Genomic DNA, 27,087 nt, shown 5'->3' on the forward strand with positions numbered 1-27,087 from the left:
AGAAAAGCACTGCCTTAAAATCTCCTTTCTTACATCAAGATGGAAGAACTTTTTTCCTCTTACCTGTGGACAGCTGGCAGGGGTCATGAGGGAAAGGACTAGTTTAAAAATATTGTTTAAATACAATAATGAAGTTTCTCTTAATCTTTCCAATGACATACCAACAGGCAGCTCTCCAGGTTTTATAACAGGAATCGTAAACTGTCATTAACTTTTTTTTTTAATCCAGAATCTGGCTGATCCCAATTTCATGAGTCAAACCTTTAAATAATTGAGAAAGGCAAGATACCTTCATCTTCAAAGTTATTAAAAAAGTGGTGCCATTTTCTGGCTGATTTTTTAAACACATCTACAATAATAAAAACACCACATGAGGCAGAAGAAAGACCTGTAAAGACCTGTACTTCTACTAAGACCAAAAGTCACAAGACAAATGCATGTGTGTAGCCATACTCCCCAGAAAATCCTTCCCTCCTCCAAAATCCCAGTATGTGGCCATACTCCCAAAATCCAGATCTTCCCAACTGCTTGTATTACACACATTAGATTTCGCATCAGTATTCTCTTTGCAGGTGAAACTTTTCATTCCCTAATGTTATATATATATGGGAGTCCTTTCATATTCAAAAATGTAGTTATATCCCACCCCAACAAACCCCTCTGAGAATAAACAATGCAGGTCATCTTTCACTACCACCTACATTCAGTACTACATTTGCTCTCATGTCTTTCCAAATGTTCTTCTCCTCTCTGGATCTTTGTCTTTATTCAGGACAAAATCCCTACTTGTCTTGACATCCGCCTTGGTATCTTGAGGCACCAGGTGAAGTTCATGGAGCAGTGATTCAACAGTCAGAATGCCATAGCCATCCCCCCCTCCCCAACCACACAGCCAGGCTGTGCTGGAACCAGCTTTCCTGCTTCTCCTTTGCATTTTCAGGAGGCTGGTTTCTCCCACAGACCAACTGTGAGAACCCTGATCATGCAGAATGTGACTTGAGCAGTTTCCTCTTCTCTTCTTTCCATGACTATGGCTCAAGGACTGCAGATTCAGCCACAGCTGGGACACTTCCCTGTCAGGGACCAGCTTCCCTCTGTGCTTCTATTCCTTCACTGACCAAAATGAAGGTCCCACCCTGTCCTGTCCCACCCTCTCCTTTGTTCTTGAGTCTGTGCCCACCTTTACATTCCTGTCACCAAGTTCAGATGTACCAGCAAACCCCCTCAAAATGCCTACTTCTCTACTTTGGGCTCAGATACTTCATACCTTTACCCAGGCCTCCTCTTCTAAGAAACACTTCCAGTTGAAAAATAAGGCATTCACAATTCTACAATACAGTCCTCTGAAAAGTTAAGTGCTGCAGACTATGTTGGCAGAAGCATGAAGCATCGGAAACAAGGGCAGAAGGATGGAGGGAAGCTATATCCTAGCAGCCTACAGTCAGTTCTCAGTACACTGTTTGACTGTATTCTTACCACCTTCCATAAAACCCTCCACAAATGATTTGGTGTCTATCAAACCTTTAGGTCCAGCATTTCTGGCGTTCTTCTGATCCCAGAAATGTATCTTTTACATTTTATCCTGTACACTGCTGCTGTCTCACTGTTAGGAGGAGATACAACCTTGGCCCTTCACATAAACAAGATGTTTTACAAAATAGCCCTGTCCCTTTCTGCATAATTTGTCATTGTAATTAAACACTGGAACTGTAACACTTATCATTGAAAATTCATGTAGTCTTTTGGCCCCCACTTCTTCAGATGGAAGTCAAAAAGCCACATCAATGCCAGCTCTGCTATCAGGATCCCATAAACATAATAATTTCTTACTAAATTAATACATTAGCACTAACATGAAAATTTGATTGTTTAAATGAATCCTACACAGCTTTTTTCTGATAATCTGCTCATCATTAAGGTAATTCCTATATTTTAATTCTTAAAAGACGCTTCTAATAAGGCTGTAGGACTCACTACACTTTCCTTTTATTTAAAGGCTAGGTTTTCTTTCTGTTTTTAAACTGTCTAGGGTTATATTTATTAGCTAACTAGAAATTATTTCCCATTTACCATCAGCACTGCATAAAATTCGTTTTGCACTGAAGAGTCAGATTTGAAGGTGTCAAATTTAACCTGAAAGCTCAAACAAGCTGAATTTTTCCCCAGTAAATGCAATTAATACAAATAAACTGCTTCTTAAATTAAAACTAAAATACTAATCCATAACAATTTATACAATATGAATAAAGTAGAATAAAACCATATTCCCTCTTAAGGTCAGTGTGTATTCCCATCCCTGCTGCCGGAACATGAGAGGCTGAGTGCACCAATCCCTCTGCCCTCAGCAACCAGAGAAACAAGGTGTGCAAAAGCAGCAAACAATGGAACCATGTCCTCACTCCGTGAGCAAGAACATCTCACCTAACAGTGACTAGTACACAAATTTCTCTCTATCAATGTAGTAAGTGGAATATGTGGCTTTGGAAGAGTCAGGCACAATTCCACTTTAAAAAAAATGAATTTGCAAGAACACATCATAAGCCATCATATGAGATTCTAAATCTGATCAGCTGCTTTGTGGGGATTTCTGAGAAGGTACAACACATTTTTCTGTTCCTCCTGCTGCCTTTCCTGGGAATGTAATTGCTCTGGTTTAAACCGTGATGATGATTTTTTTCCAGAACCAGAACATTATTTCTGTTTTCAGGAACCAGAGTTTTGCTGCCATGCTGATAAAAGTGTAGGCTTTGGCCAACTGAGACTGCTGCACACTTACTCTTGTGTTTGTCCTTTCCAGAAGTTCCCCAAGCTGTGGAAACAATGAAGCTTGGTTCTCCCTAGGTTACTGTTCTGTAACTCTGTGTGGATTCTCTAATATGTAATAACAATTTAAATCCTGCTCTTGCAGAAGAGTGTGAAGAAGAGGGATGAGAAAGAGATGTTAAGAGAGTAACTTTGGCCAGTTATCTACCTTCACAAAAACTGCAGGAATTTCTCTATTGGACACCTCCCACCCCCTCCAAATTTAACTGAAGTTAATGGCAGTGCTCCTAAGAGACATGCAGCAACTCAGTCCTTCCAATGCATTTAAATGTGTTATGTCAAACCATGAAAAATCAGAACCCTATTTAAAAACCAAAAATTAGCAACAATAAAGTATCCCAAGGTGCTTTTCCTTATCTCCTCCTCTGCCCCATTGTCCTGGCAGTGACAGGAGGTACTCAAACACTTGCAAAGTCACACTGCCTTAGAGGACCAAACTGAAAATCATGAATCTGCAAAAGGTGACATCAAACTGCCCATACAGATATAAATCATGAAGAACATGAAAAGCCAAGACATTCTGCAGAAAACAGCTGTTAAAATTCTTGGGTTTCTATCCAAGTAATATGTATTTGCCAAAAATCTTTAAGCTTCTTTTCTACCTTAAAAGCATTTGGAATAAACACAGACAATTAAATGTGTACTGCAGAACTGTTTTAAAAGATTGGTTTCTCTGTTTCCAAACTAATACATATTCCTTACTTCAAAGATTTGTTTCAAAAATCTTCTAGAACTCAGCACAGTTTAAAAAATCTCTTAATCCCAGAGCTTTAGTAGCACAGAATTTAATGCTCAGCATTTTGACCTTCTGAGTTGTTGGTCTTTTTACTTATTTATTTTTTAGTGGAAGAAAGAAAGGCTCAAGAATTAGGGAAAGGAGGTGATATAAGCAAAAAACCTTAGACTGATATGTAGCATCTAAGAAACCATAATATAATCTCAGAGAAGAGGAAGCTATTAATGATTTCTCTGATAACATGAAAAGCAGTGGTATGAACAGGCAACATCAATGAATGCAGAGGGTTTAATAAATTGTAATTAGGGTTTAGGATGAGAGGCAGCTTCCCAGTCCAGGTCAAGTTGATTTTGTCTGCTGAATGAACTAACAGCCGAATTGCTTCCAGAGAATAATTTGAACACATGAATACTGACATCCTCTCTAAATCTGAGTTGAACCTGAGAAATTATGAAGTACTGTATTGATCAGGGTCTTGCTAAGAGAAGTGCCGAAGAGCACACTGAACAGCGAGATGTAACAAGAACAAGCACTTTCTGATTTGAGGAAAAGCCAACTAAACTAATAGCTTTATTTTTCAGAAATACTTCTTAAGGAAGATGCAGTGAGTGTAAAACTTAGAGCAAAAGAAGAAATTAAAACATTTCCAGAATTATTTGTTCAGTGACACACAAGATAACAGTTCTCCCATTATTGGTTTCAAAAAGAGTGACTGCACAGGCTCAAACTCCATTTAGGGGAGACAGAGAGCCTAGAATAGCTAGAATTCAGTACAAATACTCCTGTACTGGTATTAGAGAAAGGCAATGATGTTCATTAGGAGTCGGTGATGCTGATGCTAATCAAAGATTACTCATCAATAAACAGTTTAAAAATGAGCTCTGCATGTCCCCCTGTCCCAAAGGATTTAGCCTGAACCTTCACACTAGCCATGGCCCAAACTATGAATGGCAAAAGCATTTGCTACAGAAACAGCACCAAAACTTTAGCAGAAAGGGCCACATCCTGGTAAGAAGGAAAAATCCCGATTATCCCCAATGGAAAGCAGTTAAGAAAGAAGCTGGTGGCAAACTGAATGGTCCTGTTCTATTTACTTAATCTTACTCAGTCCAACTGAGTATTGTACTTAATCCAAGACAGTGTCACTGATGAACCATTACCTGTCTAGGAGATGGCAGATGGCTCATTAAATTTACAGGTAAGGTAAATCTCTTTCAGAAAAGTGCATGTCCAGTTGACAACTCAGTATGCAGATAATCCACTAAGCCTCTGCTGAACTTCTGAAGAAACTGGTGAGCCTTTGTAACTTCTTGCATTTCCCTTCTTCAGGGAGCTGCCATTACCCCAGCAATAGCAGCCCAGCAAGATCAGACTGAGAACAGGGTGCCAAAAATATTTCATCAACTAAAAATGAGGAAGCTGCTTGATTAGGCATAAAAGTAAAGCTTTTATTTCAACTGTGATCTCAGAAGCTCTAGAACAGAAAAATCCCAGAAAATACAGAGCAGACAAAAAATTCACAACATAGTCTCTAATACTCTACCAACTGAAGTATAAAATTAGATAAACATTCAAAGGACTATCTTCTCCAATTTCAGTAAGGACATGGAAATCTCTCAAATTATACTATGTCTGAGAAGAGGATAGTCTAATGTTTCTTAGTTATTCAACTAAATCTAATAAGAGACAATAAGAATTTAAAAGCAAATTTTCCTTTTTACACTTTCCCTTGTGAGCTGCATGAGGATTTTTCTTTGCTCAACTTGAATAAATAGTATATATTAAAATAGCATCCTTAATTACTGCTTAGAGCCTCTATAAACTTTTAATGTTCAAATTTTATTGCAGCTATTTTAATACCCATAATTAGCTCATTCAGATTTTTAATGCTAATACTATAAATTGCTCAATACTCTATCACTTCAGTTTTCTAATACAGTGTGAGCTAATTCTAAGTCTTACAGCTTTTTAATATTCCAGATATAACAGGTTCTCCTATTTAATGCGGCTGAGCTCACCTCCCTACTTCATTACACAGCTCATGTTCAATACACTCCAAATTGCCAGTGGCTCTTTTCATCATTAATTACATATTTCAAGTAGAACACTAATCAATTTCCAGCTCATGACCAGCAGAAATAAGCAATCCCACATCTTACTCTTCACCTCAGCCTGGCCTGTTCTGCTGTGATTACCTTGTTCTCCTGTCTCTGTCACAAATAATGGGTTTCAAGCAGGATGTGCTGCTTTAATGCGTATTTGTAAAATCAATGGCAAAACACCTTAACAGTCTATCCCAGGCCCCCAGGCACTTGGGAAGCAGCACATCCCTGCAGGACTCCCAACTAGCCTTCCCACACCTGGCTGGAAGAGGGAACACAAGAGGAATGGGAGCTCCAAAAGCTTGGCAACTCCAATACGATTCCCACCACTGATTTTTACATTTCTTTATCAAAAATGCTCTGGTCTTAATACTGCCAAGGAGAGAAATGGAAACCGACTACCTTTTTAAACTAATGCTTTTAGGCTTATTGCTTTTTTGCAGGAACACTGGGAATTACTTGTGCATTTGCTACGGAAGGCACTCGTCTCACCTGCAGGCTGAAACTTGGACTTCACTATGCACTTAGAGCAGGCATTCAGCACCCTAAAATATACATGTTGAACATCACACAGCCTTCTTAAGTACAGAAAGTCCTGAGTATAGAACTCCCAGAGAATTCACAGATAATTCCCATTCAGTACATGGAGCAAAAGGTCCACACTTGAATGCATTTGAGGTTTTTATGCCTGTGGGATTTTATCTCTTATCTTTTTCAATTAAAAAAAAAGACAAAAAAAGTGAAGTCAAATCCTGTGCACCACTTCTTATTTCTGTAGGTACCATTCAAAACCAGAACTGTAAGAAGGATGTGACCTTGCAGACAGAGCACCACGAGCAGACGTGAGACAACACAGAGCCTGAACATCACATCTGATAGAACCTGTATGGACTGCAGCTTTAAAGAACAGCCTGTTTCAGTACCAGCCCTCTGAAACTACAGCACCAGTGAAACCCAGACCTGAGCACTCCCAAACCTTGAACCTTCCTTTCCAGTCAGAATCCAGGGAACCCTTCAACACTTCCACATTTTATTCATTTTATATACTGTATATATAGAAAATGTATACTATAAAGAATATTATCTATTATTTTATGTTTTATTTATTCACATATTAACTGCAGTCAATACAGCCATCTTCCAGTTCCAGAGACACTGGGCAGATTAACAGAATGCACAAAATAAGACAGTTATTAGTTCCAGCAAAATTTCCCACACTGAAGCTAAAAACACCTCTTCAGCATTCCTAGGGCATTGCTGAGAAAATCTTGTCTTTTAAGCTAAAAAAAGTTTCATGAGCTCAATGAAAAAAGTTTCATGACAGTTTCATGAGCACCAATGGGTACAAAAACCTCTTCCATGAGTTTCAATTATTCTTCAAAGGAGTTCCTCTGTTCACTGATACATGAACACAGTGAGCAGAGATGGAACAGCTGATGTTTCTGTAACAGGAGTGTCCATGTGTTCTCTGTGGACAGAAGATATTTCTCTGACATGAAAATGCCATTTGACAGCCACATCTGAAAAAAGGTTGTAGTTTAGAGTATGCTGTCCTTACTAAAACACCGTGAGGATGATCGGGAAGAATGAGTTATGAGTTTAGTTGCCAAAGGAAGAAAAAAGAAAACAGAATGAAATTTTAGTTCACTAGAAAAATGGGAACCAGAACACATTTCAAAATACCATTTTTAACTGGAGAGGTTTTACAATTAAAAATTAGTGTTTAAAAGTATATTTACTTTTAAAAGTATATTTACTCTACTGTACAATTTAATTTCTAATCTGCTTGCAAACTCCCAGACTGATGAAGACTTTAATAAAATTAAACCCCATTACAGGGAAATGGAAGAGAAAACAATTAGCACAGTAGTTAAATACTGACTTGCAAACGTAAGAGTGTTTCCTTAAGTCAACAAACAATTGACATGACAAAAGCAAGGTAAGATTGAAATGAACATTTAAAATCTGTCACCTCTTTTCTGAACAGAGCCCCCAGGTTCCAGGGGAAAATGAATCCTTAAAGTCAAAAAGTTCCTAAGCAAAGATCATTTTAGGGACAAACCACTGTCAGGTAGCTGGTGAGATTCCTGCTCCTGACATCCAACCATCCAGCTCTTGGCTGTGAGAAGCAAGAAGTCCTGCCTTGAGTTGTTATACCCCATATTTAGTCTTCTACCTTCCCCTTCCCACTGGCTGTTATTTTGCTCTATTATAGTGTTTCTTCTTCATAAATTTCTTACTTTAATTTCAGATAAGAAAGAGTTACAAGTTTGTGATAAAATGGCACAAGCCTTTTCTTCCTTTAACTCAACACTGTCGAGTCTGTTAACCAAGAATTCATATACAACCACTGTAAACAGGAGGGGCAGGAAAACAGTTTTGGAGCTTGATCAAGGAAGATTCTCTCAAAATATTGCAGTCTATAGAGAACAGAGAAGAAGAGAAACTGGCAGAATTGAGCACTACGTGGATGAAACCAGAGTGAAAGATGTTCTAAGACTGGATGGATTTTGATTTAAACATATAAAGCTCAAGCACCTTATACACATGCAGTGCCAAACTCCCAAGCGATCCAAGTGCAGCTGACTTTTTTTCTCCTTGGATATCGGAGGGCTATTAGAAGGGAAAGTAAGACATTGCTGACAAGACTTTTCCTAGTCTATTACAAAGGACTATATATTGGTAAGATAAGTGATGTAATCATGGAGATGAGCTTCCCTGACAGAGGTACATTGGAAGAAGAAAGTGCTGATGGCCTCTCCACTGCAATGGTAGGAAAGAAAGCCATATTCTCAGAGAGCTAGCCGGATTCCTTGAGCAGTCGAGCAGTCACTCATTTACTGCTGTACTCTGCGCTGCCCCCCCAGCAAAATGCCCAATTACAGAACGAAGCCTGCTCCATCAGGTAGGGAGCCACAGAGGTACACACCCAAAACACCAACTGCTTCTCCATCCCAACCCTCAGTAGCACAAGTCCCATCCATCAGACCACAGAGTGCTCTCTAACCTGCAGAGATCCCTGTCTTCCCACACATCTCTACCAACACCCCCCAGCAGAACAGACAACACCGCTGGGGAGCTGCAGCTGCACAGACAGGGCACGTGGGGCCAAAGGAAGGTTGTTCTGTCATTGTCCCCTTCATATTTCTGCTACTCAAAGGCTCCTCCATCTATTGACAAACCAGCTACCAAAAGCTGTCAAATTCACTCAGTGTGTTTCCAGAACACCTGCACAAATGGAGCAGATGCTGATGAGCCGGCAAAGGCAGACAGCGTTGTCACTGCTGAGTGACACACATAATACCCCTGGGTTATCCCAGACCTGCAGGAGAACGTTTCCCCTCCCCGAGGCAGGGCCTGGAACATTTTCCAGCACTGCCAGGCACATGACCTTGTCCTCCAAGCAGGAGCCAAACTGCTTCTCGAGAAAGCAGCGACAAGGGTGGAGGGAACAGAGGCTCATCAGTCAAAAGCAGACACTTGGAGGTGACAAGGAGGACAGCAAAGGTGATAGCCCCGACTATCACCTAAAAAAATGAGGTGGGAAAGCACCAACCGAGGACGAAAAAAAAAAAAAAAAGTTAGGTATGTTTATCAATATAAAGCTACTGAATAAACACAATTCAGTAAAGCCTAGAAAGCACAACCTAGTTCCACTTAATTTACTTATAAATTAATAAATTCTAAATCTTCATCCCACCTCAATCAATATAGTCCCACAACAAATTAGCTTGTAAAACACAGCAAGAAGCAATTTCAAAATAGGCAAACAAGGAGTGAAATCCGAATTTCAAATCATCATACACTTAAAACAGTAGAGCACTAAATCAGATCTGTCTGCAGCTATTCCCTGAAGATTATAAACTGATAGGAAACAAATGCTGTGATATGAGGAATCAGATAATAAATAAATGTTGCTAATGTGATGTCATAACTAGAAGACTGGTTTCAAAGCTCAAAACATCCCTGCTTGGTACAAAAGTGTACCTGCAGTTTGGAAGAACTGAAAGCTGCAAATGCTGCCCATGCTTGAAGACAGCTGTTGCCTAGGCAAATTTTAGGGGAAGCCTGTAAAACACACAGATTACATTCATTTTAAATGCATCCCTTTTTCACTTTAACATCTTTTGATTCTTTCCCAGTTTTTTTCTCTTACAGCTGCTATTATACTTCTACCATAAAAAACAGTTCCTCTTTCTGTATTGTCAAAGTTGTCATGAAGACTTGTACCATTTTATAATAACAAAAAAGCAGCATTTGAAATCAAAGGATGTGGAGAAACCGGTGTTCCATGTATGCTTTCAACAGCTTGATGCTAAACAAACACGGCAGCCTCTTTCTTCACTGCTCTTCATGAATATTGAAGACTGCAGCTAATCAAATGACAACACAGACAACTGCACCAGGCAGCAGTACCAAACAACAGCTCCTCATGCTCCTCGCAAGGAGCATGGGGAGAGTCCAGGCTCCTGTCTGATCCCACCCCAGCCGAGAGCTAAGCCCATGTTTGTGCTGTTGCCTGTGCTAACCACACAGGGGAAGCTGCCCCTGTCACAGGCCAGTATGTTTGCTTCACCAGTCACAACCACTTCCCATGCCGGTTCCATCCAGTTTTGCACCCCTCCCTTTGTGACAAGGGTGACTGTGCCTCTCGCTGACAGAAATCCAGAGTGACTTCAGATATCTGAGCACAGGCTAAGGCAGATTCTCAAGCCCGTGGATGGCCTGCAAAGCCTTCCATGAATGACAAAAACAAGGATGAGGGAAGAGCAAGGTACACTTGTGAAGAGCTCATCACAATAAATAACTAACTAAATGAACAATCTACCTTCCAACACTAAATCATCAGCATCAGAGCAGAGTGCCCAGTTTGGGGATCCAGGCTTCAAAACATGAACTGACAGGAGAGAGTCTACAAAGCAGTAAGCTGGGTCAGAGGACAAGCAAAGCAGAGCTAGGAGGAAACACTGAGAAACTCAAAGACCCAGTTTGTGCTAGAGCTCAGGAAGAAAAAAAAGTGGCAGCTCATGGACATTCAGGTACACCAGAAATAGCTCAATATGACCAAAAAAAACCCCAAAAGTTAACTGCAAAATATCAGTTAAACAATGGAAACAAACCAGGCAGTAAGAATATACAGCACTGGAATAAGCTGCTTAAAAAATGCAGTGAAATCTTCAGCAATTAAGAGATCTTGTTACCCCAAGACAGACAAAGGGATTAATTCAAGATCTCTCTCCATTTTTTTTTTTGTTCCATATTCTTCCAGGAATAAAGAAAGGCCAGGAAGAAGCACCAAAGTAAAAGTAAATAATAATAATAACCATCCTAGTACAAGTCCATTTTTCCAGTAAAACACAAGACTGGACAGAGGTCTACAGCTTTGATACCCCTTAATGGCTGTAAAAGCAAGACAATTTTGCACTTAAAGAGTTGTGTCCCTAAGTATTTCCACAATGCACAAAAAAAGTGAAGAAAATTAAAATAAAATAATTAGAGAAAAACACACTCCAACACCAGTTCTTTTATTAAATAAAACTCCCAACAGTAAAAGCCTTTCTAGCATCTACTCTCACAACACAGCACATCCCAGTCAAAGGACAGAGATGTATAAGTGATAAAGGTTTCACAGTTTTTAAAAAATAAACTACTCTCATCCAAGGAAAATAATTATAGGACTAAATAATAGAATATTTCTGCTTGAAAGCCGGGATAGAAGACTGCAGAACAGGTATTATATGAAACTATTAACCACTGCAACATTTTGGGTAGTGGTCATCAAGAAATCATACTCAAGATTAAATCTCTGCTGGTAATACAGGAAAGTACCAGCTGCAGAGTAAGGAAAAAAATATTGCAAGGAAAAAAACATGGTGGGGACAGGATGGTGTCAGTTTTTCTCATCACATATGATCAGGACATTTAAAATTAAGGGGCGAAAATGGTATTGGAGCCACTGGATTCCACTGGTGAGAGCAGAGACACTCATGTGACAAAATCACCAAAAAGCCCCCAAGAGAGGGACCTTCCACCTGGGATTGCTGCCAAACTGAGATGTTCTGTAAGTGTTCACTGTTGTGCACCCTCAGAATGCACTCTGAGCACCAACAGCTCTGATCTCAACACCATCAGCCAGTTCTTGGCCAGGTTAAAACCACTGGACTTTGCTCTTTTACTTCATATTCCACTATGACATTCTCAGCTGTCCAAGCATACAAATGTTGTTATATCCTGCTGGGTTTACTGATCTTCCCATCCAGTGTTTGTTCAAGTTTCTCTGGGAGATTTCATCCAAAATAAATGTTCTCTCTTCAACAAAGTTAGGAGAAGCATTTGCTCCTATCTGAGCCTTCAGTAACTTGCCTGCTTTGGAGGAAACAAGGATACAGCACAAAAGACAACCGACTGAAAAGATCCACCTTTGGCAACTTTATGGCAACAGACCAATAATCAAAGCCTGGTTTCCAAAGCTAGGGAGTTATGCCTCACACAATCTTATGTTCAGGAATGGCTTGTAGCAGACTGATGTCTGTCAAACTCCTGTCCTTCCCACAGAGCAGTAAGGCGGCAGTGAAGGTTACTCTCCATGTGGCACATGCAATCTGCTCCTATGCAAAACCAGCATCATTACAAAATCTGCAAGAAAGATCTCTGGATCAAATGAAGCTACCATTTACTACTATGCAGACAATTATAAACTGGTCAAGCTACGTGGCCTTTTTTTTTTTTTTACGTAACAACCAAGTAACATCAATCTCATTAAAGCCACAGAACAGGTCAATTTACAGACCTTTACCCTAAAGCAGGTAAACTCAGCAGGAATTTCCCACTGAAATCCTTAGCAAAAATAAATGTATATTTACCGCCAGCCCCCCAAAAAAATTTCCTTAATCTCATATTCAAAAATTAATTTGATTAAGTTTTGTTGGAACACAACAAAAAGAATCAATCTGCAGCTAAAAACACAAGAATTTCCAGTCCAGACAGTTGGTTTGTCAGAGGCATGTGTTATTTGAAAAAAGATGGGAGTAACTGCATAACAATATCCATCTCAACCACAGGCACGTGCATCTGAGCCACCTATAATAATGGAAAAATCATTGTTCTCCTTGAGGATTTAAAAAAAAAATCCCAGCAACCAAGTCCCAAACTGCCTGAGCTTACTGCTAAAGAAAAATAATCCAAATGAGGTGGCCTATATCTTAAATTCTTGGTCTTTGTTGGCTATTAATAGGCAAGTGTAGTGAACGTAAGATGATATTCAGATAATTTCTAGCCCTCTACCAGCATGTTCTTCCCTTCTTTCCCCACAGCTTTTTGTCTTCCCAACCAAGGCCCCATTTCGGGGAACTCTGATAGCGTCATCAGATGCAGGAGCTGCAGGAAGAGCGGGATGGTTCCTAAAATGCCTTGAGACACACGGGCTGCTCTTGGGTCTTCCCTCAAAGAGCTTGGCATGCCAACACCAGCAATAGCTTGACCAGAGATTAAAAGGGACACCTTTTTCTTATATATGTATATAAAACAAGCTACTTGAGGAGCTGCAGGAGCTGCACTTATTGTGCACATCAATACTTTACCAGCTGCCCCCATCACGCACAGGTGAGCCTGTTCTGCTCACCCTGATGCCTCATTTGGTGCAAAGGGAGCTTACTGTGTATTTATTTCTTCTGCAGGGCTGCAAGTCATTGTTTTTTGTACATTCCCACGCTCTTTAATTATGCAATTATTCTGTGATAGTTTAGTTCCACAAGCTCTTCCCTGTGTCAGGCTCGCTTCTGCCAGTACCAGTGAACCTGCGTAGAGCCTTGGGATTCCAACAGCATGAATAACTCCAGTGGCACTTTGTGGCACTTCACAGTGGTGCTACTTGTCATTTACCAGGCCCGTGGGTGAAGAGATCAGAACTGGGGAACTACAAATCAGAGCTGACTGTCCCCACACTGAATGCTTTTTGTGACCACTGCCACACAAAGTCATTATCTTTTGACATCAGTCTGAATGCAAGCACGAATTACAAAGAGGAGCAACACGTGGCCTTCAGGACAGAGGCAGACACAATAGCTCAGCTCTGGATGTGGGTGTTACCAAAGCATGACTTTAGGTCAAAGAAGCTGTTTGAGGGACAGACAACAAAGGAGCTGACTGCCAAAAATTTATGGGCAAGGAAGATGTGAAGGGTTATTTTCAGCAGTGTATTTCACAATAAAACACCATCAGTGACATACCCTGCCAATAGCTCAGAATTTACTGCAGAAAATGCTGGTGGTACTTCCTGCAATTGCACAGGGGAATCAATTCCTGCACAAATGCTATGGGTGATGCTGATGAATGACAAACTCTTACAAAAGGCCTGGCAATCCTCACTGGCAGAGATCACCAAGAAAATACTCTGAAAGTTTAGAAAAGAATATACATTCGAGTCTTAGCAGTTTTGTAACAACATACTTGCCTAGGGGAAACACCAGGAAATAATGGCAGCTACAAGTGACAATTCCTCCCTCCACCCTTGAAATATGACACTTTGCTTCCCTTGATTCTTATCCCTCAGATCTTAGCTCTTGTCTTCTCAACTTTCCACCAGGACACCAACAGCTCTGAATCAACAACCAGCAATGAGAAATCAGGAGAGTAAGGCTTACCAATGGAACAGGCTTGTCTTCCCAGCTCTAATGACTATGGCATTCACAAACATTCACCTCAAAGGCAAGAAATTCCCAGTTCAACAGCCACCTCAGGCAATAGGATTTACATAAGCCCCCACACCAGTGCTTTCTGTCTCTGATGCTGGTGCTTTATAGTTCCATCAACACAAAAAACTTTTCTTTGCAAAGCAAAAACAAGCAGCTTCTCTGGTTCCTTTTGGGAAGAAAATTTAAGTGTAACAGTTCAATACTGAAACACACCTCTCCGGGTTCTGAGCATGTCCAGCATCTTGTACAACAGCACAATAATTAGTATTCAAAACTTCGGTAGACCATTTTGAAACAGGAATGAAATTTTAGCTCCATCTTATTGTTTTGTCAGAGAAAACTGTTCCAAATGAAGCTTACAGAAAGAAAACATGTAATAAAAAAAAGTAATTCCTCTGACTGGGGAAGCAAAAGAGATGCACAAACATACAGAAATTAGGCCATTTTTTCTCACCAGCTACATTGACCTACAGGGATGAGAAAGGCCACATTGTTGGTGAATTCCATTTGATTTATATAAATACAAGAAGAACAATCAGCTAGTGCTAAAATAGAAAAAGCCTCAAAGAGCTTAAGGAAAACACTGGAATCATGGAACTGAAAGGAGGTGAAAAATAAACAAGCCATGATCTCTGACTCAAAAGGCAGAGTACGCAAAACTGTGGCTAAGCCTGGGGAAGAACTTCCCTTACCATTGGACTCTACTTTTCCACTCTCACTGCCCTTTCCAGTGCACTTTGTACGGCAGAGCACAAACGTTACAGATGGCTGAGCACAGTTTGGAAGCAGCCAAAGGAAGGCAGCCCCTCCAACCTCAGCTCTGTGCAAACATGAGTTGTGCAGTGCTGATTTGCACTCCCTGTGACACATTATTTGTTTTACAGTATCACTGAAACCCTGGTGTTTTGTTTGGGTTTCTTAAAGCCCAGTATCCAACAGGAACAGGCCTACAGGAGCATACTCTTGTGTAAATATCCTTCTCTCTGTCCTTTTCTCCATCTTCACTGGCAACAGTTATCAGTGCATGGACCAATTTCCACTGAGCTCAGGAAAAGAGAGATCCCAAAATATTTAACTACCTCGCTACTTTTAAAAATATTCCTTTCTTAGAAGAGAGATTTTTAATTCCTCTCCCACATGCAATGTCCTATTAATGTAAGGATATGGGAAAAACAAAACTATCAGACACCAAAGAAACCACGTAAGTGAACCAGAAAAAAACTGCCTTCAAAATAAAATTCCACTGCTTGAAGCCATGCTTACTCTTGAGCAAAATTTATAGTTGTGTTTACTCTCTCACCTAACACTCTGATATTACACTCTAACAAGCCTAATTTAGTAGAAACTATTCTAGAAAATAGATCTGCAGGCAGCTAAATAAACTACAGTATTTAAACAGGGAAATCAACCTCCCTTTTGTACAGGAAAGCCAAGTCCCACAAACCTACAGCAGTTCTTTCAAGGCCCTCACACACACACACATACACACACACCAATGGGCTGTACTTGCCAAAGCCTGCTTTAACTTCCAAGAGACATTTAACAAGATTCTTCAGAAAAGGCCCTTAAAGAAATTTAACTGCCATGGCAACAACAGGCCTTGAATAGACAGGTTACCAGGTGAAGAGAGAGGAAACAAAGAGCAAACCAAATGGTCATCTCTGACAACACAGGAAGCCCACCAGGGGAGTCCACAGGAACACAGGGCTTGCAGCAACTTGGTCCAGCAGAAGGTGTCCCCAAGGGGGTGGAACAAGATGATCTGTAAGGTCCCTTGCAACCCAAACAACCCTGTGATACTGCCAGTATGAGCTGGAGGCCAGACTGGGACACTCTTCCATATAGAAAAGGAGAATGCCAACAATGTGCTGATGGCACCAGCAGCTCTGGTAAGACAGGCAGGACCAGCCCCAAAAACGGGAAGAAAAAACACAGATGGAGACAGCAGAGCTGGCAGGAGGCATTCAGTGGAGGTAAGAGTTACCCACAGAACCCCAACTTTACACAGAGCAATGGGCTCCACCCTGAACATCTGCACCCAGCACAGGCACAAACAGCTGAGTTGACCTGAACCTCCCACCTGAAGCATCCCCATCTCCAGGACCATTTTTCTCCAAAAGTATTCCTGACACTGACTTTGCATCACCTATATCAACTCCTGACAGCCTGACTCGATTCACTCAGTGGGCAGAAAACACCCCCTCCCAAGCACAGGGGTTTGCCAGGTAGGGAATTCAGCTCCAGGGAAGGTCAAGCCAGCAGCAGCACAAAGGAAGGGAGAGCTGTGCAGCTGTGGAGACACACACTCCTTTCAGCTGTGGCAGGCTGGCAGAGCAGTTCAACCATCTTGTGCAATTGCACTGGCAGCCACCAGCTCATGTGGTCTTAATGAACATATCTAGAAATTAACAATGCAAAACGGGCACATTGAGCATGCATTTAAGATGGAATTCATTACCCATTTGCAAATGAAGTTTCATTTTCCACTTAGAAACACAAATATGCTGGTATCTTCCAGGTCCTTGGGTATTGTAACCCTAAAAGGAGAGAAACCCTCATGCGGGGCAGAGCAAACAGATATTCAGCTTGTTATTTGATTTTGGTTTCAAAAAATACCACCACATACTATGCTCTAGTATGTAAAAATGTATCCAAGATGAATTGTTTTGATTTTTATTATTTTATTTTAGAAAAATATTTGTCATTTAGAAATACTTCTGACACACAGGATAATCCCTATGTAACTCTACAAAGAAATGTCTTTTTCCTATGAGCTGAACAATCTGTCAACACTGTTTTCAGTCAGCTTAACCTGCCAATATAATACAAGCCTGCTATATGTAGAGTTACAGAATATAAACTCACTAGATTTACTTCTAGAATAAGTAATGTATCAGCTGCTGAAACCTTACACAGCAAGGAACACATTTGGCTGGATGTTGCTTCATGCTGCTTTCTAGAAAAACATTACTTTTGAGAAGCACGTGAAACAACCTGCCCCTTCAGCTGAAGGGGGACAGGCTTAAGAATTCCACTTCCTGCTGCTAATTCTGAAATAAATGATTAATAACTGTGTGACTGGAGTTCACAATACACTCCCACATGAAGCTCTCATGTCTAATAATGCTAACAACTGTGGCTGAGAGCCTGTCCCACCACACCATGTACAGCCTTTTTAAACCTAAATCCCCTCTGGGCAGGATGAGCAGCAGGACAAGGAACCAGGCACTGGCAGGCTTGGCCAGCCAGTGCTTCCAGCTCTGGGCACAGAGAGCAGCACCCACCAAAGCCAGGGGCCTGAAGGCATGAAAAGTCTTTTATCTGCACCACTGGTACCTCATACGGAATTACCTCTACTTATAAAAAGGCATTTTCTCCACAAATATTCCAAATTAAAGCAGAGTTACCAAATTTACCAAGTTCACATTGAACCTACAGTTCAGAACAGGACACAGGTGACATTGTTTGGGCCCTAACAAATCTCTTGTCCGAGGCATCCTGCTATCTTAAGCACACTGTAATTATTAAACAACATTTTCCAAAATACTAAATTGCCTGCAGGGATGCAAACAAGGAAATGGGCAAAGCTGCCAAAGCCAGGAGCATGGTTCCTTCAAACCACAGGGAGAGCACCCAAGTTCCTGGGTATTCTCTCACAGTGACACATGAGCTGTCAAGTGCCACAACCATTGCCTACATTCAGACTTTCAATAGGACATGTCAGAAATTAAATTAGAAAGTAGCTATAAAATCACATCTAAGGACAAGATTCCTTCTGCAGTTCCTCCCCTTCAGCCCTTTCAGCCAGCTGAAGATGGGGTTTGCCTTTAAAAAAATCAGAGTGTACCTTTACAAAGCAAGACTTTCTTTTGAAAGTGTATTTTCTGACTGAAAAGTTGCATGAAGGTCATAATAATGCTCTCTAAACCATTTACTTTCTAAGAGAATGAAGAAATAGGTTTCTGTGTTCTTGAACACCCAAACCAACAAAATTACCTCAGTATGGAAAGGCAAAATACTGCATATCCCTGAACAGAAATAAGAAAACAATTATGAGATTTCATGCTCATGAAATCAAACTTTGTAGGATTTCTCTTTCTTCTCCAAGAATGAAAACCAACTCTATTCCTTTCTATTTTTAACCAAATGAGCAGACACAGTGGCACCGCAAGCAAGAGATGACAATCTGCAATGGGAATTTCAGAGCTCCACTGATAAAAGAGCGACTACAAGTAAATCCCAAAAACTTAAAGCAGGAAGTATCTTGCAGAGGTGGGCTGGCATTTTAAGTCCTGAAGTCAATACACCAGATTTAGATAAGGCACTTCCTTATCTTGGCACCAGATTCAGCATCACCTTCTTGGTTTGACTCCAAGCATCAGAAGCCAGAGCCTCATCCCAACAGTTGGGCACTCCAAGGTGCAGTACAGGGACAGCCAGATCCCAGAGAGGCCAACCACCCATTCAGCAGTGCTGCATCCAAATTCAGGCCGTAACACTGCTGCACAACTTCAGCAGAGTTTGCCTCTTTCAGTATGTCTTGTGCTAACTACAGATCTGGTACTTCGGAATTTTCAGCAGGGTGTGCCAGGCTTTGGTGCATGTTACCAGAAAACAAACCATAACGTTACCATAAACGCATGCTCTCATCCCAGTAAAGGGACTTTTCTCAGAAAGTCATCACAATTCAGCATTTTTCTCACTGCATCCTTACACTTCTATAGGCCCGCTTGCCTACTAAAATGATATTTAAATTACCAGTATTTAGCTGACCTGTACCAGAGCAGATTTTTGCAACTAAGGGAAAGAAATGAGAGACTCCACAGACATCAAGCACAAACTTGAGGTACATGTTCTTTTAAATCAAAAATATTAACTTGTTGAGTTTCTGACCATCCCAAGGAATTAATTTTGTCAATGTATCCAAATATGAACTATAATAATGTTCACAAACCTTCTCAACTCCCAAAAGGTCCACTGTAATTGCAAAAGAAGTCACATACAAGTCTGCACAACACAAAGGGCAGGCTACTGACTGGGACAGTAGCTGACAAGCTCAGAGATCCCAGTCACACAGCTCCAGTATCAGGGTTTCAGCTGCCCTCACCATTTCAGACCACAGCATACTGGGGGTGGACATTTGGCCATCAATGCTATGACTCATAGTGAATGAATCAACTTTAGCACTTTGTAAAATGTCAGGAAGCACCAGAGACTGAGGGGCTGCGGTTCTCGGAATGTAGGGGCTGTAGATGAGGTGCTCTGAACCTCCGGAACTGGCAATAACTGTTCACCCAGCTTCAGAAAAGCTTCAGTGCCACTACTCACTCCCACTGATGTAAATCCATGTGTCCGGCAACAGCAGCAAACAAGAACTTCAACTGCACACTCTCTGTTGAGCAGCCAGTAAAAATTACATCCTCTCAGATTAATCACAACCCTGAAGTCAGCCCCCCTGCTCCTGCTCACCAGGAAATCCTGTTGCATCATGGGTTGGCATGTCATTTCAAAACCCTCTGCACCCCTAGGTGTACTTTCTCAGGCTTTCCACCAAAAGATCATCACAGTTCAGTCAGAAAGAAATAAACAAAGAAAGAATAAACTGGCTTCTCATTCTGTAAAAGGAAGAACTTCTTCACATGGTCAGAACACCTTTTGACAGAAAACCTGCACACTGCCTTGTGGCCCAGTGATTTCTGGGTTATACTGTAGAAACACTCCTCAAATGACCTCGTGATAGCACCAGACAAGACAAAACTGCATTGGATCCAGAGAATCTGCATTAATCCTTCTCTCACACCACTCCTATCACTGGTGCAGTTACATGGAAAAGTTACTGAAACCAGACATTAATGTTATCCATCCCACCAAACACGGGGCACAGTTTAAGAGCAGTTGCATCAGCGGTGTGACCTGTAGAAGGTTTTTCATTCGTCAACAACCTAATAGATGCTATCACCAGACTAACTCTGCACAGCTACAGAATTGTGTGGAATACAACTGAAATAATCAATACCTACAAAGCAGCTCAATTTAGTTCAATTAAACTCACACTGTCTTCCCAGAAACTAAGTTTTTTGACACTGGTATTGGCAGTCATGTTCCTTTAAGTTGCTCTATGGATACTGCAACTGTTTTCTTTCTCCAAGTCATGCTTTGTCCCAACCACTGCTCTCAGTCCGTTCCATCCCAGGAACACAGGGAAAGCAGAGTGTGGCTGTCCACGACTTCCCAGCATGGGCTAGGCATCAAGTGACCAGCACCCATCCCAGAAACCTTCCACTTCTCCAAGCACAACCCGTGCTATGTTTGAACCCAACAGCGCAGGACGCCAACTTGGTTTTGCGCCTCTCCCCCGCTCACGGCACCGGTCAGAGGGGCACTGCCTGCACTTGGCTGCTCCCGGAGCCATGGATCCCTGGATCCCGGCTCCGGTCGCACCTGCCGGTCCAGCCGTCCCCGGGGCTCAGCGCGCTGCTTCTCCCACCCAAAGCTCGGGGCAGCCCCACGGCTGTGTGACACGGCTGTCCCCCGGGCCAGCCAAGGGGCGGCCGCTCGGCCCGGTGCCACCGCACTGGCAACTCGGGGATGAGCAACAGGAGTGGCGGGAGGGGGTACCCTGCCCCGGGGCTGCACCCCGGCCCGGCCCTCTGGATTCCGGCCAGACGCTCGGGCGACCCGGGCGCTCCCGTGGGCCGGGTCCCGGCGGCGGGCCGGGCCGGGCCAAAGGCCGGTCGGGCCGCCCACCGGCTCCCGCAACTTTCCCTCCTCCGCCGCCGCCGCCCGGGGGCCGCCGCCACCGAGCCCCGCGCGGCGGAAGCGCCACCCCCGCTCCGCCCGAGCATCTCCCACCGCCCCCGCGGGCCCGCCGCGGCCGCCGCCACCCTGAGCGGGGCGCAGGCCCAGCGGCGGGGGAGGCCGGCCCGGCTCGGCCCCGCGCCCCTGGCAAAGCCCCGGCGGGGACAATGAGATGGCGGCGAAGAGCGCCGCGCCCGGGGGACCCGTTGCTCCGGCAGGAGCCGCCCCGCCCCGCGCCGCCTCCTCTTCCCTCCCCTCCCCTTCTCCTCTCTCCTCGCACGGGCAGCGCCCGCTCCCGGCCCGGCCGCCGCGGAGACCGAGCGAGCGAGCGGCCCCGGCCCCGCTGCCCCCGCCCCTCGCGCCTCCATCTTGGATCGGCGCCTCCCGCGCGCTCCCTCTCCGCGCGCCGCGCTCACCTCGGGCCGCACCGTGGCGGCGCCCCGGGAGCGCCCCGGGAGCGCTGCGGGAGCGGTGGCGGCGCGCGGGGTCCGGCGGGCGCGGGCCGGGGCCGGGGCGGCGGCGCTGGCGGGGCCCGCGCGGGGCTCAGCGGGGCCGCGATCCTAAACCGCCACCTGGCGGCATTTCCGACCCGCCACGGCGCAGCCGCCCCGCGCGCCGGGCGCGCAGCGCCCCCTACCGCCCGCTCTGCCGCACCGCGCGCCCGGCCCCCGCGCGGGGAGGAAGGGGCGGGAACGGGGGAGCGATCCCGCCCCGGCGCGCGCGGCACGCGGGAAAACGACTTTCGCGCGGAATCGGCTGCGCGTGCGCCGCGCGCCCACGAACACCACCCAGGGGGATGAGTGTCGCGGCAGAGCCGGGGAGCAGCCCCGGGCCTCGTGAGGCGGCGGGGACAGGGACACCGGCAGGGAAAGGGGCTTGTAACTGTCGATACAGAGCAAGGACAAGGGCCCAGGGTGGGCCGGAGCGCCTTCCCAGCCCGCGGCGGTTCCTCGGCGGCCGGAGGGGAGGGTGCGCCCGCCCCGCGGGGCCAGGGCGGTGGCAGTGGAAGTGACAGTGATGTGTCCGGGGCCGAACGGGGCTGGCGCTCCCAGCCATGACGGGGGCGGGCTCAGAGGGCGCGGCCGGAGGCGGTGGCGCCAGTGGGAGCTGCGGCACCGGTAGGTGTCGGGGGCCTGGTCGGGCGCGCGGGCCCGAGCTGCCGCCGCCCCTTCTCGCACGGTTCTGCTCGGAGGGGCTTTGCTGGAGCCGCTGCCGGGGTTCCCATGGAGACGCCCCGCGTCCTCTGACGGATGCCCTGTTGTTGGCGATAGTTGCCATCGCGACTGGTGCCGGTTTCCTCGCAGCGCTCCCGAGCTCGGTCCCTTTGCCGGCGGCTGTCCCCTCCTGCACACCCCGCACGCTCCGCTGGCTGCCAGGGATTTGCAGATTGTTCGGAGAGGATCCAAAGCAGTGAGCGAGGTATCTCTAATCTGGAGCGGTCATCTGCTGTCGTGGACCCGAAGGTGCCGTCTCGGGCTTCACCCTATTGTAATGTACCTCTTAAAGCCTTTCTTACGTCTAACCGAGCTGTTTTTGTGTGCTGTAGGGGACTATATTTCACTGTTGATGTATTCTCTGTTCTTTCTTCCATGCCTAGAATTACGATCTGAAGGGGTTTGTTCAGATAAGGGATTTTGGAATGGGAAGTTTGCAGGCAAAGTGGCTGTTCTCCCAAAATCACTTAATGCAAGTGATTTTGCTGCAGAGGTAGGAGCTGCAGCAGGCAACAGGCATGAATGGAGAAATTAGAAAATAGTATTTTTTCATGGAAATGGCCACGAATGGAACCTTTATATGGCAAGAGAATAGAGAAAGCAAAGGGCATTAAAGGTATAATCCCATCAAATGTGGCTTCAATGAACTAGCACAGATAAAGGTAATTTTTTGGGTAGCAGAATATAGTAAGGAATGTACTGACAACTTGTGGGACTTTGGTGTAGCGTTTGGATTTGTATTCAGTGAAGGTTGTACTGGCTCTTCCTTCAGGTAGTGCTGCTGGACGTGCCTCAATTAATATGAAGACACGGGATACTGGTTTGTCTGGTTGTGTACAATGTTTGCTCTTGTGCTTAAGTGCTAAAAACTCTTTCATGTAATTGCTCCTTCATTTTCTTAAATACTTTTTGCTATTCATTAAGTTTTAATAAAGACTTGAGTTCCTTTGCATGTATTTTTAATAAAATTGATTTATGTCAGGCTAAGAAGATAAAGGTACTTTTACACCACATTAGTGTAGATCCCTTGGCATGTGCAGTTGCCTGAAGTATGAAGCATGTACAAATCTCCAGGTGGTTTAATGGTGCTGAAACAGGAATTTAGGAGATTTTCCTGTACCTGGTAAGGAATCAAAAGAAAAACCCTCGTGATGAGAAGTCAGTGCATACAAGTGCTTAGAGAAGGTGGCATAAGTTCAGTCAGTTCCATGGGTTTCCAGACGTGGGTGGGTCTTTCCTACATCTGATACTCAGGGAAAATTGTCAGTCTGTAGTTATCCTATAGAGACTGCTCACAGCCCTCTGGTAACCTCAGCCTGATCCAGTCAAGATTGGGGGGATTTTCCACAGAAGACGCAAAGAAGCATTCCCATGGGGCCCATCTTCCAGAGCACAGGAACAGCTGACTAGTTCCCAACTCTGTATCCACGGCTGGAATTGCCACATCTCTGAGTATGCCATAATAACACCTCAGTAGCCTGACTGATTCTGACCAAACTGGCAGAAGATGAGAGTGTTTTTCTGTGAGTTTATTGAGAATTGGTGGTTAGTATCACCAGACCTCAAAGCCTTCATTCCTTCAGGCGCACCAAGAGCTCAGGCTCCCACTGCCAGCAGTCAGGGGGCAGGTAATCACCTATTTCTACCTGCATAACCAGCGCTTGTAGTGATTGAGGTAGGGAAGGAGGGCAGTATTTGGGATTTTTTTTTTCTTTTGAAAGAAATCATGGTTTGTATTATTATAATGATCTGTGCCATTTATTGAATCTGCAGTAATTATTTGTCCCCACAAGGGCAAACAGGGTTCACACTTTGCAGTTAGTGATTTCAATGACCTGGTAATGTAAATGGGTGTCCCAGGATCGATTGGGAATGTTTGTTTTGTTATATAACCCGAGAATTTTGCATAGTGCTTCGTCTTGAGCCTTGTATTAAACTTGATTCATAATCAAGTTGTGTTTTTAATAGAAAATGCAAATAAGCCATGTTAAGTTTCCAAATATGAAGGAAAAATAAAAACTTCATGTCGTCTCCACAAAAGGCACTGGCAGAAAGAGAAGTAGTAAAATGTCTGTATAGGCTGTGCTGATTTCTGTCTAGTTTATATTTGCATCAGGGACACACATAATGGATCTGGGATATTCTCTAATCTCAGTCTCTATGGAAAATCTCACTGGTTAAGAAAAACAAGGTCACCAAAGACTACAAATAAATGTACTGTGGGAGGGTTGCCATCACATTTGTCATACACTCAGTATTTAGTTGGGAAAATGAAAATTTGGGTTAAGAACTCCTTTTATTTATTTATTTTCTTCTTTGTTCCTTCCCATCTCCTGCCTTTCACATGTGTTTGCCCTTCCACTTTCCACAGTCCCAACTGTTCTGGTTCCCAGCTGAGCAGTCCTGAGGGAGCAGCTCTGTGCAGAACAGCCATTTTGAGCTGCTCACCGTCTATTGTTTTCCTCCAGAGAGATCTCTGAATACATTGCACAGGTCCAAGTGCTACATTTGCAACCGTTTTGTTGAATTTGCAACTATTTGTTGAAAAAAAATGTCATCTATAGCCAGAAAGCAAGAAAGTTACCGTTCTATGCTCATGGTAACGAATGAGCTATTTTGGTTTTGTTTTCAGGAACAGTTGCAGCATTTACTCAGCTTTTACTTAATGAAATGACTGAGTTTACCCAATGGCCTACTGTCATTCTAATAATAATTCCTGTTGTCCACCTTTTGTCTTCTTTTCCTCCCACTTATTTTATTCATGATCCAATATGTTGTACCTTAAAGCAAGAAGGTCTTAATTTTTTAAAGGCTGCAAGGCAAAACGGTGGATTGTAACACAATGAAAATGCTAGGTAGGAAAAGCTGTGCACGTGAAAATCACTGCCTTACTGGGCTCACTCAGTATGGTTTGCATTTGCATGTTAAAAGATTCTGAAATGAACAATTTAACTGAAAAAAAAAAGTGAAGGTAGCAGGTGAGCCTGGGGCAGATTTCTGGCACGTGTTGGTAAATGTTTGATGGCTTGTTTGAAGTGCCCGCTAGCACAGCTGACACCCAGCTCTATTTACTCTCCCTGGCGTTCAGCTGCTCGTTCTCAAGTTCCTCGCTAAGTAAGCTGCCCATGGACACCCTAGAATGCTCCTCACCATGCAGGGGGTGCTGGGCATGCTCTGGCGCTGGGTCGGCAGCAGAGAAACGTAAACAGCAGTGCCGGGCACGGCCTCCTGGGAGACAGGGGGGACTCGAGAGGGTCCTCAGCCTGGTAGTTGGGAAGATCTAAACTAGTGCTGCTGCTTCTTCCAGAGCTGGGATTGGTGCCCGCCAGCGTCCCCACACCCATTTATCCCTACAAGGGAGCAGGTAGTCGGCTACAGCTCAGCTGGGGTGTAGCAGGAGGTCAATGAACACTCAGCCCGTGAGGAAAAAAGGCAGACTGTCCCATTCTCATGTAAATTATATTTACCAGCGACGAAGGCAGTGCTTGATTGTCATAGATCACAGGCACAGAAAATGCCAAAGCTGAACCTGGCCACGGTATTTCTAGTGTTTCTGTGAGGAGCTACTGCCCACACTTTATCACTGCCTTTTGACCTTTGGACCTGTGCTCTCCCTGACAATCCACTGTCCCACTGTTCAGCCCATTGTCCAGCAGCTGTGGTCTTGCACCGCCAGCTCCCTGAGGACAAGGACTGTCCATACCCATCCCCCGGTGCCACCGCAGCGGCCAAGCTGCTGCTGGCCAAGGCTCAGCTCCAGGTGAGGGATCTCCGGGTGGGGAGGATGGGCCCTCCCATGGGGCAGCACAGCAGGCACGGGAGGGTGAATTTGCTTGTTGACGAGCTGTAGGAACCTTATGCTCACAAACCACTAGTTCTTTGGGTCGGTTCTCTCAGTAATTCTGGGAGACGGCTGGGGAGTGGTTTTGACAAGATGCCATTGATTGCTTTCTCTCCATCTAAAGTGATTTGGGGTTTGACCCTCCCTTAGCTTTTACTGTTCGTGCCGAGATGGTTGTAACCTTCCCTGCTGGTGCCTGACAGCAGCTGCTGTTTCTGTCTAGACACCCCATCGAAGATGTAGATGATGAAGAGGTGTTTTCCCCCTCTGCCTTGTGTCGCTGTTGAGCAGCTAGCAGAGTAATGAATGCATCAGTCCTCAGTGGCAAGAAGGAATGACCTTTATTGTTTTGATTTCATCACATATATAGAGTTCTCAAAAGTCACCCAGATTGGTCAGTCAGAAGCCTTCCCCCAGGCCTGATTGGCCAGGCCTGCACTGCCCAAGTTCTGGGACACTGTTCCAACAACATCCAAACTTTATCTTTCTTTATAAAACACAAGAAAATTTCTCATGGGAAAAACCTGTGCTAGCCACAGCCTTGGTATCAAATTTCTCAGTCACAGGTAAAGTCTGCACAGGTTTATTTGCTGGGCTGAAGAGAAGGCAGGGGAGGTTTCATTGGTCCTGCTGCCACTTCACTTGGAAGGGCTCTGCACAGATGGTGTGAAAACACAGTCATTTCAGTGATGTCCCCCTGCCTGAATTAAACTGACCCACCCCGCACAAATCACAGGCACTGCTTGTGTAACAGGGAATGGACCTTCACGAGGAGACAGAAGGGTTTAACATTGTCACAGTGGTGTTCAAAGATGTGTGTTATCCATATGCAAACTGCTGACTTGCCTGGGGGTGCTCCCTATTTCCCTGTGTTGTTCTC

General features: G+C 44.2%; 1 protein-coding gene across 4 annotated transcripts in view; it reads right to left on the bottom strand.

Moving 5' to 3' along the window:
* Nucleotides 1–21,657, bottom strand: part of STAG1 (STAG1 cohesin complex component) — a 168,337-nt gene extending 146,680 nt beyond the window's left edge. For 2 of the 4 annotated variants that reach the window (XM_085069982.1, XM_085069983.1), the window contains exons 1-2: nucleotides 19,824–21,070; nucleotides 16,813–16,891 (exon numbers count right to left, since the gene is read on the bottom strand). The gene's annotated coding sequence lies outside the window, so the exon portion shown is untranslated. Of the gene's footprint in view, nucleotides 1–16,812; nucleotides 16,892–19,823; nucleotides 21,071–21,568 lie in introns of those variants that run through there. The other 2 variants (XM_085069985.1, XM_085069986.1) reach the window with 2 other exon arrangements.
* Between the last annotated feature and the right edge of the window lie 5,430 nt (nucleotides 21,658–27,087).

Source organism: Lichenostomus cassidix, chromosome 9 (assembly GCF_008360975.1).
Source record: "Lichenostomus cassidix isolate B80296 chromosome 9, HeHo_3.0, whole genome shotgun sequence".
Classification (NCBI taxonomy): Eukaryota; Metazoa; Chordata; class Aves; order Passeriformes; family Meliphagidae; genus Lichenostomus; species Lichenostomus cassidix.